The 17,461-nt window shown below is 38.6% G+C and overlaps 1 protein-coding gene across 6 annotated transcripts in view; it reads left to right on the plus strand.

The window, feature by feature from the left end:
- GRM8 (glutamate metabotropic receptor 8) overlaps nt 1–17,461 on the plus strand; it is a 732,634-nt gene that overhangs the window by 347,319 nt on the left and 367,854 nt on the right. The gene's annotated exons all lie outside the window — the stretch shown is intronic.

The following is a 17,461-nucleotide window of genomic DNA, read 5'->3' on the forward strand; positions in this document are numbered from 1 at the left end:
TCAGAGAAATATAGTATTCAGAAGGAGTAGCTAGAGAAAGAGAAATTAGCTGTGGGATAGGATCTTGACAGAAACTTTAGAGAGAGGCATTAAAAGGGAGGTGTTACCTTGAAATAATGTGATTCAGTTGGGGAAAAAAAGATATACACAGAATTGTACAGAAGTAGAGGGAGAAAAATCCTATAATTAAAAGCTAGATTTGGTGAGATACCACCTCACACCAGTCAGAATGGCTAAAATTAACAAGTCAGGAAATGATAGATGTTGGCGAGGGTGTGGAGAAAGGGGAACCCTCCTACACTGTTGGTGGGAATGCAAGCTGGTGCAGCCACTCTGGAAAACAGTATGGAGGTTCCTCAAAAAGTTGAAAATAGAGCTACCCTACGACCCAGCAATTGCACTACTGGGTATTTACCCCAAAGATACAAATGTAGTGATCCGAAGGGGTACATGCACCCTGATGTTTATAGCAGCAATGTCCACAATAGCCAAACTATGGAAAGAGCCAAGATGTCCATTGACAGATGAATGAATAAAGAAGATGTGGTATATATATACAATGGAATAATATACAGCCATCAAAAGGAATGAAATCCTGCCATTTAAAATGACGTGGCTGGAACTAGAGGGTATTATGCTGAGCGAAATAAGTCAGTCAGAGAAAGACATGTATCATGTGATCTCACTGATATGAGGAATTCTTAACCTCAGGAAACAAACTGAGGTTTGCTGGAGTGGTGGGGTGTGGGAGGGATGGGGTGGCTGGATGATAGACATTGGGGAGGGTATGTGCTATGGTGAGCTCTGTGAATTGTGTAGGACTGTTGAATCACAGACCTGTACCTCTGAAACAAATAATACATTATATGTGAAAAAAAAAAAAGAAGAAGATAGTAGGAACGGAAAAATGAAGGGGGGGATATCGGAGGGGGAGACGAACCATGAGAGACTATGGACTCTGAGAAACAAACTGAGGGTTCTGGAGGGGAGGGGGATGGGGGATGGGTTAGCCTGGTGATGGGTATTAAAGAGGGCACATACTGAATGGAGCACTGGGTGTTATATGCAAACAATGAATCATGGAACACTACATCAAACACTAATGATGTAATGTATGGTGATTAACATAACATAGTAAAATAAAATTTTTAAAAAAATAAAAAATAAAACAAAACAAAAGCTAGATTTGGACATGGATATTACGGAACTTCAGAAAATATATGACTGTAAGTTCAAGTTGTGAAATTCAAAACTTCATGGAAGAGATGAGTGTTTGATAAGAAAGATTTGAGAAAGAGCATCCAAGATGAGGAAAAAGGTGGACCAGCAGGGCAAAGGCACAGAATAGGACATGGCATGGAGACGTGGGGAGGACAGAGAAGTGGTCAGCATATTGGAAAGAAGGCTGCATGTTAAAGAATAATGGGAAATAAAGAGGGTCCAGTTTTTAGAAGGATTTGAAAGGGGAGGTTACGGAGTAACTTCCGTGCTTTCATTCAGATATATTTTACATTGTGCTTAGTTCTGACTTCTGGATGTTACTGTTTGATTGTGTACACATATCCACAGCAAACCATCCTTTAGACCATATGAATGAGGGTCTACCAGTTAATGAAGTAGCTGAACTCCATTCTCTCTCTCTCTCTATGTATATATATATATATATATATATATATAAAGTTGGTAGGAAATTAGTTATTAATTAATCATAATTTTTAATAGACTGTTTCAGAATCTAAACTCTATTTTCTCTAAACTCCTATTTTCAAAAAAAAGTTGATATATGTGGATGTCCTTTTAGCATCTATGGATGGTATATACTGATACTTAATTCAGGCATAAATTCTGCCTGGGTTATGGTACAGCCCAGACTCAGTGACATGTCTGCTGCAGATCCCTTCGATTCATTTGGGTGTTGCTAAAACTGTAAAAATCTGTCCAGTTAGAACTATTTCTAGTGCAGTGAAAATGGTGTTTACTCCAAGTGCTAGGGCAAGTGCACCCTTAGGGAATGGGATTAGTAAACAGCTTTTCAGGCAAATTCCATTGTGAGTGATACTGAAATAACTTGTTTCTGGGTGGAAAAGAAATGATGCAATGTTCTAACTTAATTTGTTTTTAAAGATATATTTATTTATTTTAGAGAGAGAGAGAGCACGCGCATGTGTGAGCAGGGGGAGGAGTAGAGGGAGGGGGGAAAGGGAGAGAGAAGTAGACTCCGCAATGAGTGCAGAGCCTGCTGCGGGGGCTCGATCCCACAACCCTGAGATCATGACCTGAGCCAAAATCAAGAGTTGGACACTCAACTGACTGAGCCACCCAGGCGCCCCATAACTTAATTTTTTTTAAAACAGTAACACATGAATATTTCCAGATGTTGAGAGAAGATGTTTGTGCCCCACATTACCATCAACACTCAGTTTTCATCTCTGTTTTTGGGGAGGAAAGATGATCTATCACGTTAGTGGTCAAATATACTTAAGAAGGAAAACCTATGGATATTCATGAGTAGGGGTTTCCAGGGTTTGAAAATTATTTATATTTCCAATTTGCCCAATCCCATCCAATTCAGAAATGAATGAATATAGATGTGCATGTTTCACAATTTGACCTTACAGAGTTCATGTTTAATCATCCACAGTGAGTCAAAAAGTTAGGGAACTGTGTGAAAGAGGATATCTACAAGGGCCTTTTTGCTGCATTTAGGGTATCATTTGTGGATTATGTTCTGAGTAAAATTTTACATTAGACAATGATAATCTGTGAACATAATTATTTGCTTCCATTGGGGGCGATACTGGTGATGTATTTACACGGATAAGAGAGTGCTTCCCAGAGGGGAGGGCTTCTGTCTTACCAATTTTCGGGAGATAGAATGTCTTCAAGCAGTGAGGAGCATCCTCTTCCTGAAATTAACTTGGTGCAAACAGTTTTCTGAGATGATTTTTCCTCGTAGATTCTCAGGAAAGCTTTCAAAAAGATGTGATATTACTGTTAACTTTGATATGCTGGCCAAATTCCAAAGTGAAACAATTCCTACCATCCATTTAGCTATTTATGTAGTTATTATTGCTTCTGAGAGCTGCTGAGTTCTGAAAGCTACTACTACTTAATCCTACTTAAAATTCCCTTTGTCTTTCTCAAGAAGAAAAAAGGATTCTTTTGTACTTGTTATCAGTGGTGATGGGTGTTATTTTATAGACATTTATCGGACCTCTCTCTCCTTTTCACCCTCCCTCCCTCGTTCCACTCTCAGCCTTCATGCCTCTCCGCTCCGCACAACCCAGACACCCACAGCCCCCCGAGAACTGTGGGTCTTCATCATCTCTCCCTGTCTTTGCACGTTTTTCACAGACCCATTTCCCCACTCCGGCCTCTGCCTGAGCTCCTCTCCCACTGTTCCCCTTCAGCACCTCATTTTGTCTTTTTCCTATCTTTTCTCTGGGATCAGTCCCTAATCTGCCATTGTTTGGTCCAGCAAGAATTTCATCGGCAGTGGAGAGTTTTTCTTTTGAGGTCTCGCTTGACTTTTTTATGGCTGTCATTCTGATTTCTTGTCTTCCATTGTGAGGCCTGATGCTGAATATTGCAGGCCTAGAATACGTGGGAAGTCGTCCTAGGTCTATCCTCCCCAGAGGCAGGCTCCCTCTCGGCTCAAACTGTGTCCTGGACTTCGTTTCTTCATCGTGAATTGTGAATAGCAATCTGTGCCCTTACCAAAACACATCCCTGACCAACCCAATAAATTCAGTCGGCCCCATAGAGCATCTTAAAACCTCCCTTCGCCTCATTCATCCGTGCATTCCTCATGAGTCACTTGTTTATTCATTTTGGATGACCTGCCCTGTGCCAGACACTGTGCTACAGATACGGAGACAAAGAACAAACTACTCTTGCCCTTTTATTGCTCACACACATGTACACTATCTTACCTATGGCGTTTGAAGTGCTTTCCTTGTCTGTTGGGTTTTAATCCTCAGCCAGGAGGTTGGGACGCTGCTGCTGAGCCTGCATATGGATGACACTCCGATGCTAAATGGTGGTGAGCATATGCTACTTGAAATGGCCTATTGATTCTTATTTATGACGATAGAAATAGTGGTAATGGAAAAAGCAATGCACAGATATGTTTCTTCCCACAAACAGGCAATTCTGTCAGTGAACCAAATAGCAGGCTCAATAATTAGCTCCCTGAAAGGCCTGCCAATTTATTATCTAGGGCCAGAGTAACTAGCTAGGTGACTTTTCAGGTGTAACTACCTCTCCACAGTCCTCTCTTTGCTTTGGGAGGCTATGGAAGGTGGAAGCTTTCATGCATTTGCCCAGGACGCCTGGAGACCATGTGAGTGAGTTGGGTAGTTAACAACAGGGATGGATTTAGACAATTTGATTTGGTGACTCAGGATGAAGGGAAACTAAGGTAACCTTCCCTGTGTTAAAATATGTTCTGCCATCCTTATATGCTCCTTGCCCCTTGCAAGGAGTAAATAAGTAAAACTCTGGGGGGCAATGTCCTTACATTAGCACCATGGAGTGCTTGTTAGCCCACATGCTGCTGTTGGTAGTGAGTAAAATAGCAGCAATCCCAGAATGACTTATTTATGCCACTTCTGAGATACCATATTGAATTTCAATAGATGGCAAAACAGGCATTGATTTCAGACATACAAAACAGTTACATACAAGGGGCTAATTATTTGTATCACAAAAAGAATATTTTCTAAGAAGATTTAATAATTTTCAGAATTTTAGAGCTTGGATATAAAATCGAGATCATTCTCTCATTTTCTAGATGAAGAAACAGGAACCCAGAAAGATTAAGTGAATTGTTGGAAACTCCACACAGTCTCAGAGCTGCAACTAGAATCTTGGTCTGTTTTATTGAAATTTATCCTTGACTTTTATATCCTCATTTTATTTTATTATTTATTTACTTCAGAGCGTTACCACATAGTTGGATAATACTTTTTTCTCTTTATAATACTTTATGTGTGACAGTAATGCGTAATGGAATTTTAAAATCAGCTACAAAGTGAAACAGAAGTAGCATATTGGGTTGTTACCTAATCCTATAGAAAATGGTGTTTTAGTATTCTTCACATTGATTTTCAATGATATATGTAGTATTTGCGAGTCGGTCTTGGACAGAATATACTTTTTATCCATTTCCCTGGCTCCCTGCCCTTGATAAAAGTAGACCTAAGACTATATTTAAAAAAAATAGGAGAGCTTCCAACTGTAAGTTTTTATAACTCTAAGTCCAGTGGCACTGAATTATAGCAATTCACTTTGCTAATTTAATTTGCTCATTTATTCATTCCCTTATAGAAAAAAACTCACTTATTTTAAATCAGTTCAGGAAGCACTATAATGTATTATAGCACTTCTAGAACTTTTGTGTGCACATGAATTACCTGAGCATCTGGTTAAAATTCATAGGTCTGGGGTGAGGCATTCTGCGTTTCTAACCAGTCTCAGGTGATGTGGATGCTAGTGGGCTCTGGGCCACACTTTGAGTAACAGGGGATATTACAGTTAGTTTATAGAGATAGCAATAGCACCTGATGTTCAATTAGCAGAATAAATATTCCACTGTGCTAAAGATTACTGATAAACCCAAGATGTTCTACAGAAGATCATTTAAATAAGACTTTAAATTGTCAGATGCAAAAATCTGTAATCAAAAGTCTATGTTGTATATACAATCTTCAATAAGTATTTAGATCAGTAAAGTATAAAGCTACAGTAGTGTGTATGTGTGTGTGTGTGTGTGTGTTCTCATTAGGAAATCTGAAAGTGGGAAGTTTAATTACTAAATTTAAAGAACTGTACACAGATGCACCTGCAGCTTCGAAATCTGCAAAGTAGATCACAAAGTTTGCATGTCAGAAACCAAGAATACTCTGAAAACTTAGAAATTACACCATCAGTCATGAATGCACATAGAGTAAAGAAGTTGGAAAGGTTCATAGAGATCATTTTGCTTAATTCTTTCATTTTACAGAAAAGGAAATTGAGGCCCCTGTGGTTTAAGTGAGTTGTTCAAAGCCTTTCAGCTACCTGAAGGTGATGGTAGGATTGAAATCCATTTGATACTTGATTCTTTCCTCAATCCTTTCCTGCTCAGAAGGTCTTTCCCAGCAAGGGCCTGAGTTGTACAGATCCATTCCACTATTTTTTCCTGGTATAGTATCCTAAATGTTTCCCCAGTGGCCACCAAAGTTTAAGTATCCCCTCTTTGTGACCCCCCCTTGACTACTAGGAGGTCAGATTGATGCTCTTGGTCTGAGAAACACTAATACTGCTAGAATTGTAGAAGTGTAAGAAGTATCCTCTGATTAGAGTGAACTTCAAAGGTACATAAACTCTCCATTTTTCAGGGAATAACTTAAAACAGAAAAACAACCATTCTACAGAGCTAAAATGAATTTAGAAGTCTAGGAAACCCTTTCTGCAAAGCATACAATGGACTCTGATATTAGCTTGATTGGTTGGGAGTCATACAAATCTGGATGGATATGATCTCTGGAATATTAACTGAAGGACTAAGAAGTGGAAAAGGAAATATAGACAATCAAGCGACAGTAAGCAGTTTCGAGAACCAATGATTTGAAATGTTACAGAGAGACTTGGGTCAGTGAAGATGAGGGAGGGGGAGAAAAGCACAAAAAACATTAGAAGAAGCTGTCTTTCCCTCAATGATCATTAAACCTCAACTGAGGGAACCAATTCATTAAAACAAAATAAAGAAAGAATATACACATGGCTCAACATTAGGAAAATTTGATATCTCTCCCCCCTACTTCCCAAAAGGAGTACAAAACAGTTACATACAAGGGCTAATTATTTGTATCACAAAAAGAATATTTTCTAAGAAGATTTATCTTGGGATTCCTTTAAACCCGTGGGATTTGAGGGAGTCCCATGGCTACTATGACTTGTTGAAATAAAAGAGATTTATCATAAACTCTTAGGAACACATCCAAACAAGAAGAACTACGTAGCTGAATAATGAATTGGATACATTAAGACAAAAGAGGCATAAAATGAGGTGTGATAAGAGTTTACTAAGGTTCATTGAGAAAACTTCCTGGAGAGTCTTATTTTTGGTTACTGTGGCATTTGTTAAAACTGCATCATGCTAAACTTCTCCCTCCCTCTCCTCAAGGAGCTTATAGTTTATAAAAAAGACAATATAAATATTAAGTGATTAGTTGTAACTTTTTAGTAGGCAAGGCCTGTATCCTCAGGACTTAGAATATGCTTAGCATTAAATGGTTGTTAAATTAGTGAGTTGGTCAAAAATGATGGTCAAATAGTCCTTTTGCTCTTCATTCTAATCATTCAGAGATGATGCATGGGACCTAGTTTGGCATGCATTTAGCTGACAAATATTTTAATTGTTGGAATTAATTTTTACGTATTTTTTATGAAACAAAAAGCTCAATACAAATGGCTATATTAAAAAGGATCTTTACCATAATTTAAGAATAAAATTAACTCTTCTGGTAGTTTATCTGTCTTTAAATTCCAGACTGCACTGCTAATATAGAGATGAGAATAGGGTTCTAGAAACACATATAGGCTCGTATCCATCATTCAGATTCTAATTAGAATATTTGGTTTCCTGATTATAAAAATGCCATAACTCTATAATGTGTTTACAAAAACTACATTTATATTATCTGGCGGGGTGGGGGGGGATGTATTGTATGTCCATATTGCTACAGATAAGGTAACAGAATAATGAAAAGATAACTTGGAAAACATGATGGAAAAATATCAGTTGAGAATATGTTCATTTATTCAATTTAATCATGTTTATTAGTTTATTAGTATATTGTTGGCTTTCTTTCCCCCAAGAACACAAGGACCGGACTGTGTTTTTTCTCTGTTGCATCCCAGTGCATAGGATGACATCTGGCACAAATAGGGCTTCCTTAAGGTATTTGTTGGATGGAGAATGAATTCAATTCAGCTTATTTATTATCTACTTTTTGTCAGGCACTGTCTATTAGATGTCAAGGGCATGTTGGTGAACAGCACAGAAATGGCCTTTGCCCTCATGGGGCTTACAGTTTAATTGAGAAGATGAATAATTGAGTCATGACTCTGCAATGACATGTGTTGTGGTTCGTGAATGGGAGTGTATATCAGAGAGAACTAATGTAGTGTAGAGAAGAGTGGTGTCATTTAAGTTGAGACTAGAGCATGAGTGGAATTTAGGTAAGATGAAGAGGTGATCAATAGGACTACTATTTCAAATAGAGGGAAGCACAAAGGCCAGCAGACAAGAGAAAGGATAGTGGCTTGAGGAACTGGCAAGTTCAATATGGCTCTGGTAGCATGTAGGGTGGGAAAATAGTAAGAGAGAAGGATAAGCAAGGGACTGATCAAGCAAGATTTTATATGGCTCAGGAGGGAGTTGAAGTTTGTTTTGAAAGGCAGTGAACAGCCACTAAAATGTTTTAAGCAGATCCGACATAATCGGATTTCCATTTTAGAAAGATTATTCTGGTTGTAGCGTAACGCTGGTGAGGCATAGCACTGAGGAAGGGAGACCAGTTAGATGTTATAGTAATTCCTCCAGAGATGAGAATGGCCCGGGTTATGATGGCTGCACTGCACTGGGGACGGGGAGAAGTGGGCAATATAAAAGATATGGAAGTAGTTGATTATGTGAGTCCGAAGCTGAGAAAAGAGGTCTTGCTGTAGTGAGACAGTTGGGACTCAAGTAGCCTATAAATAAGACTGGGTGAAATAGACCCAGAAAGTAAGTGGAAAGCAGATTGGAGAAGGCCTGAGTCAGAGGTCAAAGGACTTGGCTTTTAGGGAATATGTTGAAGGAGATGACCCTGAAATTCCAGTTTTTCTGGGAATTGTCCTCAATATCTATGGGTGGACCCCTAAGGACCTATCTCTGATCTACAACCCTAATTCTTTCCCCAGTGTCTCTGTAGCTACAATTGATTGGTTTAAGGCTGGTGCTTGACCCAAGCTGGACCATCAGAGTCCTTCCAATGGTTATTTAAAACTGGAATTGAAGGAGGAAGATCAGTCCCTCTTGGGCAGTGCTGTGAGATGTGAAGCTGGGGAGATGGTCAAGTTCCTCATCATGAGGAGAAAGTTGTTCTGATACTGACATGTAAACAGAACAGAGATGACAAATGGAAAGAGTTCTGTGATCAAGACTTTACCTGTGCCCTTCCTGCAGGTATGTGAGCTAGTTCAAGGTGCTTCTAATTAAGTTTCTCCATCCTTAGCTAGCAACCTAGCATGCGGACTAGCATATGACAATAATACTGGGGAAGATTAGAGGAGATAGCATGCATAAAGCTCATTGCTTGCTACACAGAGAACACAGCAGGTACTGTTGCTTACTTATCCAAGAGCAGTTTCCCTTTCTTGGAGGCCAACACCATCCCGTAGATCTTTCTGTGATGAGAACAGTTTTCTCTGTCTGTGTTGTCCAGTGGGGCAGCTACTAGCCGAATGGGACTACTGGTCACTTGAAATATGGCTAGTGCAACTAAAAAACTGAATTTTACATTTTATTTAATTTTATTTGGTTTACATTTAGATGTAAATAGCCACCTGTGGCTAGTCTCTATCACATCAGATAGCAGACGTCTAGGCTGACAGGCCTGTAGAGCAACAATTTTGTTTTAATGTCTATTCCATGTAGCCCAGTTAATTTTGATTGGTCTGGTCCAGTTACGGTAGTCCTATCCTGCTTGTCAGTGTTTGTTTGACAGAGTAACTTGTTATACAGTTCTGATCAAGGAGATAGAAGGGAAAGTCTTCCAGGACCTTTAAGGAAGTGCAGGGAGGGGAGTCTTTTTGTTCTGGTTATTGTTATGTCTGCAATTGGTGCCTGGACCTGCAGCAGGAAAATCATGTTAATGATAGCACAATAGAAAAATAGAAAGAAACTCAGTCACTGCTGACATCTGTGAACTTCTAAATTAACCAGTCCTGGAATGCCCTTCCATTCTTGTGATACGAGAGAATAAATCCTCTCAATTTTAAAGCCATTTTGCATTGCATTTTCTATGATTTGCAGCTGAAAGCATCCTAACAAATATATTATCAATAAGTGAAAATGATTTATTTAACATGACATGAACATGCCTCATTTTAAGAAGATATGAAAAAAATTAAAATTCTAAAATCAGGAGGTTAATATTTGTAATACAGACAAGTTGTTTATATTAAATGGATTCACCACAGGTTTCTTAAATACTGACTTCCCAGTCAGTGATTATAAAATGTGATTTGCTTTATTAAAATTAGACTGATATACAGCTTTTCAGCAATATTTCACTAATATATTTCTATGAGAATGCTCCTTAATTTATCAAAATAATTCACCTCTGAGTTCCTTTAGACAACATGCCCTCTTGTCTACAAAAATATTATTTTACAGATGGTGGTGGTGTGCTACTTACCACCCAGACAGACAGTAATTTAGCTAAGCATTTTTCTTTGCAGTGTAAGTGAAAACCTGTTCAAAGTGCTTGCAAGTTTATCAACTAAATTATATGACCTAAGAGGAAGTAGATGTTTCTGTTACGTTGTCTGGGTCTAGTAGAATTCTCAGCTTCATTGGTAGACACTCATATACTACATCTTAGCTGTGTGACCTTGGTCAAGTGATTTAACCTCTACAGATTGTTGCTACATGCTAATTTTTTCCTGTCTCTATATAGGAATTTTCCTGTCTCTAGTGGTGGCTGTTATCAGTGGACCTGTCTTTTTACAAAGGCCATTCCTATTGTTCTAGCTCTCTGTTACCAAAATGCTCTATAGCTAAAACGTTGAGCTTACATGTAGAACTTGTGTTGTTTTTAGAAAATTCTTGTCTTTATGTACCTCTCCACTATGTCCCAATGGTGAGCTGACTTGACTATTTCCTGGGAAGGGAGGTAGTATTCTAACCAACAGTGATATCATTTCACCCCTGTGTTACTTTCCATTAAACCATTGACCCGTACAGAACATTTTAGCTGTAGGTTCACTTGCTTACATCACTGTGATCAATGGTTAAAATTGTAGATTTTCATTTGGGAAAATGATTAATATCTTTCATTAAGGACATTAAAATGCTGCTTTGAATTTCCCTTTTGTTCATGGTTCATGAAACACCAAAGCATTCCCTAACCTCGCGGTGGGAGGTGAGAATATGCTCTACATCTGTCTCTTACCCAGATCTTTTTCAGAAAGAATATAGGCAATGTTAGCTAAGCAGTTAGATGGGAGCAATATTCAGTTCTTTGCCAAGAGAGATCCGGGATTCCAAATACGCCGATTCAGCAGACCACAGTGAGATTGTCTAAAACTGAAGAAAGGCTCAGGAATCCATCAGAATACATGATAATTTAAATAAAATTCAAATCCCACTGGCCGACAGAGAATCAGGGGACATGAGAAAAGGAAGGAAACTTAGAGGTCATTGTATCCAGCATTTTGCTGAGCTTCACCTCTCCGACTGATGTAACATGAGGACAGGGAGTGCACAAAACACTTCAGTTTTACTGATTCAGTAGAACTTGCGAAGGCTTTTATTGGTGCAAAATGAGGCTTTCTCATTGACTCTAAATAGGCTTATTAGCAGCACATAGAAGGATTTCCATCGTGATCTTCTCTTTGTCCCTAGTCAGAGTGAGCGTGTAGGTCTGAAGCAGGCTGATAGCTGTGAAAGTGAAAGATACCAGCGGACCGGAGTGCAGAGAGTGGGCTGGTCGCCAGCTTTGGGTTCAGCACCCTGAGGAGTGTCGTTTGTCCGAGCTACTTTTATGAGGCAAAAGCCCTCCTTTGTGGGTTTGTACCTAATGAGAGGGAGCAGTGGTGTAGCTGATTCGCAGTAGCAGAAGAACAGATAATTCATATGAGTTGAGGATGCCCACCTACACCCTCTTTTTCAGGAATATTAGTTTACATGTCAATACATGGCCAACGTTCTGGGGATTCTGGCTGGATGCTTCCCAGAGGGTTTTTATTAACTGGTATGAAGGTTTAATTCAGTACAGTCCAGAAAACTGTTTAGCTTTTTCTCCCCTGCTACTGATTTTTTTGTGGGGTCGCTCTACATCATTCCTAAGACGGACACAAAACCAAGTGCAGACTGCATGGGCTGGCTGCATGACTAACATTCTTCCCCAAAGGGCCTCGGCTTTGATTAAATGTTTAAATGACCTTTTAGGACAGATGATTATGGGGATGCGCAAACAATTTGTTCTTCCAGCTCTTAATAACTTTGGTGTGTATTTGGGGTAAGTGTAGACTGTTGGGAAGACTCAGGTATCATTAAAGATGAGGATCATGAGGATGATAATCCTTTGATAGAAATAACCTGTGATTACGGTTTGCGAAAAGAGGGGCAAACTCAACACAGTTCCTCATGACCAGCCCCTCCTCTCCCTCTCAAAGACAGACACACACAGTGTGTTCTGTCACTGCTGACTTTCTAACCACAGAAGAGCTCCAGTGTTCCTCAAGGACCACAGCCCTGCGCCCGGGGAACTTTGCCCCTTGATAAATCTCTGGGCAGCTCAGTACTATCTTTCACATGGCAAGGATATTTCAAGAGTAGGTTTACCTTAAAGAAATCTCCAGGCAAACACTGTATGCATTTGGAAATGACACATAATCTCATTATTCAGTCTGTCTTGGCTATAGGTTTTACTTCCTAAGTCTTAGGTATCTATCTCCAGTTGACTTTTTTTTTTCTTGAGAAAGCAGTCTTTCTTGGTTTCATTTTCAGGTATATCCCATCCTCATTTCAGGGTCCAGATTGAAAGCTTCCTTTTCAAGAAACCCATATGGACCACATCTTAATCCACTAGGTTCTTAGGATCCAAATCTCTTGAGTGAGTTCACCTTGATGAGACACATTTCTAGAATAATGCCTCTCTGTCCTTTCAAAATATAGTCTACCCTTCTTTTTGCCCTTTTCTCTGCTGCTCTAGGACACTCATTCATTACCACTCAGAATAAACACGAGGCGAACATCAAAGTTTAACTTCACGTTTTATATATTTTATTACCTGGGAAGCTGGCTACATATGAACTATAGTAACTTAAGGATGGGGGTATTACTCAAGAAGTCTCCATACATATATATTTTGGATAACAAAATTTTGACTCTATAAGATAAATTAACTATGAAGTTTTTTTAGAAAAAAATATGAATTCATTGGCTTTTCATTTATGTTACCGTGCTGTTGATCTGTAGGCATTAATGAATTCATGTATCCTTCTCAGAAATTAATAAAATCTGTTTATATTATAGAGGTAGTATAAACAGAGGTATACAACTGTATAAGGGGTCTAAAATGTATCTGGAATTTTGCTGCTCTGTTTTTTTCATTTGTTGGTGTAAGTACTTAACTGGTTGATCTCAAGATGGGTCAGTGGGTATGACAAGGGTATAGGTAATTCTTGTCAATACTGTGGGGAAGCTCAGATTTAACTTTGCAGTTTATATTAATATGCAGAATGATCCTATCATCGATGTCTCTGTGTTACAACACCTGCTGTGGCTTCATGATAGAGCCCTTGTTTTGGAATTAGCCAACTTAACTAAAGGAGAACATCATTGTGCCTGCACAGGGTTACCTGGGTTAATTGTGGTTATAAAGAGTAGGATGAAAATTGTATCATTATAACCACCCCCATGCTAAGGCACCTTGAAAGAAATGATATTGTGCCAAGTGCCACGAAGGATAAGAAAATGCAGTCCCCTGTCCTTCAGAAGCTTATATTTCCAAGGAAAAAAACAAACTTGCCTTCGGATTCAGATAAGAGCCTTTGTTATTACACAAATTGGGCTTCCTCCTTTTATTTCAGAAAGTTATATTTGAAAGTAGAGGATAGCTAGAAATGCCCACCCACCCCTGTGCCACTCCTGCTCCCTGAGGGTTTAAAACCATTCTTGAATTAGTGAATGTATTCAAAAATTAAAAATTAAATCAGATTTGTTTATGAAATCATCTAACCCTAATTTCTCTATTAAGGCTAAGTTCATTCTCTGTTTCCTATGCTTAAATGTCCCATGATTTTCTGCTATCAAAAACAACAGACTCCCCTGGGCTCTTTTTCCTGCTCTCTATCTCCCAGGTCTATCAAAGACATTTAGGTGCTGATTAAGACAGTTAAGGCTAGGCTACTCCTCTGGCTATTCTAAGGGTAAGAGGACAGGAAGGAGCAGGGTGGGATTGGGGGTTAATCTTGGATTGATTTTGTACTCCTTTCCATGTTGATGGTTGCCTCTTGTTAGGAACTTCTATTTTTAGAAGTTAGGACTTAGTTTGTGGTTGGATGTTGTGTGTGCATCTCAACTCTAGAAAATTCTGAGTTTATCCAGTTCTTCACTAGGCTTTTAAACTACCTAGCATGTCACTGTAGGAATATGCCGAGGAGGGGTGATGAGTCCCATGGGATCCCTGCAAAGCCAGTCGTGCTACAATGACCATCACTAATGGGGTAAGGACCAAAGCTGAGCTGCTATGTTTGAAGAAGGTGTTGGATAATGTGGGGTTTGTGCTGAAGTGTTGATTCATCTCTCATGACATGTTGAGCTCACTCTCAGGAAGGCCAGTCAAAAAGCAAGAGTCAGCTTTGGATACAGAGGTATATAGTCGGTAGCTGCCCATAGGACAGGACTTTGGGTGTTCAGAAGGACATTCTATTCTTGGAAATACGTGTCTCACCTGTTTGCTGATGAGTGAGACTCCAAGAACAGGACACAAAGCCCCCCAACTTGTCTTACCTGTCTGATTAGGTCAGATCTCCTTGCTATATGCCTATAGAGAACAGTACTCACTTTTACATGATTACTCAATTATACCTTATTTATGGGATTGTTTGTTTGATTGATTCCCTATTAAGTTGTAAGCTCCATGAGGACAAGGAGCATGTCTTTGTCGTTTACCTTCATGTCTACTGTGCCTGCCACTTAGAAGACACTGGATAAATATTTGTTGAATGATTAACAGCCTAAAAATACTTATATATATATATATATATATATATATATATATATATATAAGAGAGATATAGATATATAAATACATTTATATATATAAAAATACTTCTCTATATATTTATTAAGTTTACACTACAATGAAAGACAGTTCTCACCAATGGAACATGATCTCCCTGTTTTTCTCCTAAGTCATTTCTAGTTGCTACATGGACTTTAAAGTTGTGAGATTGGGCTATGACTCAATATATGCATAAACTCTTCAACAAATAACGGGCTTCATTTTCCTTTATTTAAAGTGAGAGAATAAGGATGAAGAAAGACAAAGAAAAAAGTGAAAGGTTTATTTAGCTACTGATATCCAGTTGTTGCTTGAAAAAGTATTTAGGTTGCTTACATTCTATTTATTCATGAAATTCTTATGTAAATATTTCTATCTTTGACCAAGGTTTATGCAATTAATATGGCTGTTCATTTTTTTCTTTAATTTTTCTTTATTTAATTTACTGGTTTAATCTCACTGCTGAGTGGCATTCAGTGTTTGGTTGTACAAAGTATTCCCATGTCTCCATTTTTTAAGGTAATGTTCCTAAATGACTCAGTCAATTTTATTTAAAGATTTTATTTATTTATTTGAGAGAGAGAGAGAAAACTCGAGCAAGAGCGGGGGTGGGGGGCAGAGGCAGAGGGAGAAGCAGACTTCCCGCCTGAGCAGGGAGCCCGATGCGGGACTGGATCCCAAGACCCCTGGGATCTTGACCTGAGCTGAAGGCAGATGCTTACCTGACTGAGCCACCCAGGGACCCTGACTCAGTCAATTTGAATACAGTTTTTGTATGTGTGGGTTTTGTTCTTAATATGTAAATGATTTCTATCATATTGTTAACTAGCACTCATGAGAATGATGATTTTTAACTAAATTCTGGGGAGCTAAAAGTAAAAACCACAGCTTATTTTCTTGCTGTGTAGGATCTTATGGCAGATATATTTGAGTACTATTTTTCACCCTTAATCATTTCTTACTAAACTATCTGTACTGTCTCTAGTCTGATTTTTATGTTTTCAGTATATATACATATATATATATATAGTACAACTGTTTTTTTAGAAAATATGGTTGAAAAATATCTGTTATCTTTCTATCTCTCTATTGATTATCTCTCTATGGATTTCTCTATCTCTATCTCTAAACCAAGTTTTTGGATACCCAACAAATAGGTGTGGAATACATCAACAATATAATTTCAGACATGAGCTATTTTTGGTTAAAGGATTTCTTTTGTTTCTGTGACTTGGCTTCTTCAACTTGGCATTATTCTGGCTGAGTCCTTCTTTTATCTGGTGTTAGAGTTTTTGTGTACTCGTTCGGCTGCTGCAGATCCACCTGAAATGCAGCCTCATCAGAATATAGGTCTGCAATTATTCTTCTTGGTATATAAAACAACAACTTTTTTTGTAGAGATGGAAGAAATATTAGAGATTGTTTATCCGGAATCCTTTTTTTACACATTAGGAAACTGGAATCGATTATTAAGTAACTTGTCTCAGGGCCAGAGAAAGGAACCAGGACCAGAAATCCCATCTATCTCCTTATCTTGGAGTGAATTGCTGCTAATGTGATCTACTAGTTTGAATGATTTAGGCACACCATTCTATTTGTCTTTCTGGCGTCAAAATAAAAGAAGGCCCGGTTGGTTTATTTTCTTCTACCCATTGCACAGTTGAAGTGAGGCTCAATATTGTATTGTAAATTCAGAACATTGATCTAGCTTAGAATAATCAAGTCTAAGAAGATGAAGGGGACTATGAAACATCTAGCTAATCCAAACACCTAAATTAGCTGTTAATTATTTGTCTGTGAGGCTTCTTGAGTTTTGATGTGGTGTTTTGGATTCAGGCCAATCAGGAATGACCCTTGAGTCCAGATTCTATCTAGTCAGTCGCTCCTTGACCAACGAGAACATTTGGGCATGAACTGTAGTTTTTATTGTCCTGTGACTGATTCCCATTAGAAATAGCTACCTGAGGCCAGCCTTCAGGTCTCTTTTGATCTAATTATCCTATGGACAGAGGCTTTAGTGTTTTCCTTGACCTTTGAAGACTGCCCCAGCACACAGGGAAACTACAGATGCCATTGAGGTTGGATAGTGTCACAGTAATGAGGATTCTATTTTATATTCTTAGGGATAGATGCTTTTTCACAGTGGGATGCCAGAGTAGGAAATTTTTATGGTCCCAAATGTACCCACAACTTTCAAACATCAGGAAAGTCTCCTATTACAGAAACTCTCCTGAAAATTGGACTCAAGAGGATCAAACTGTTCCCAATACAGACACTTGACCTTCTAAGAATAAAGCCTTTTTCCTTCCTTCCTTCTTCCCACCCTCCCTTTCTTTCTTTTTCTTTCTCTTTCTTTCTTTCTTTCTTTCTTTCTTTCTTTCTTTCTTTCTTTCTTTCTTTCTTTCTTTCTTTCTTTC

The sequence above is a fragment of the Phoca vitulina genome, unplaced genomic scaffold, assembly GCF_004348235.1.
Source record: "Phoca vitulina isolate PV1807 unplaced genomic scaffold, GSC_HSeal_1.0 scaffold4, whole genome shotgun sequence".
NCBI lineage: Eukaryota > Metazoa > Chordata > Mammalia > Carnivora > Phocidae > Phoca > Phoca vitulina.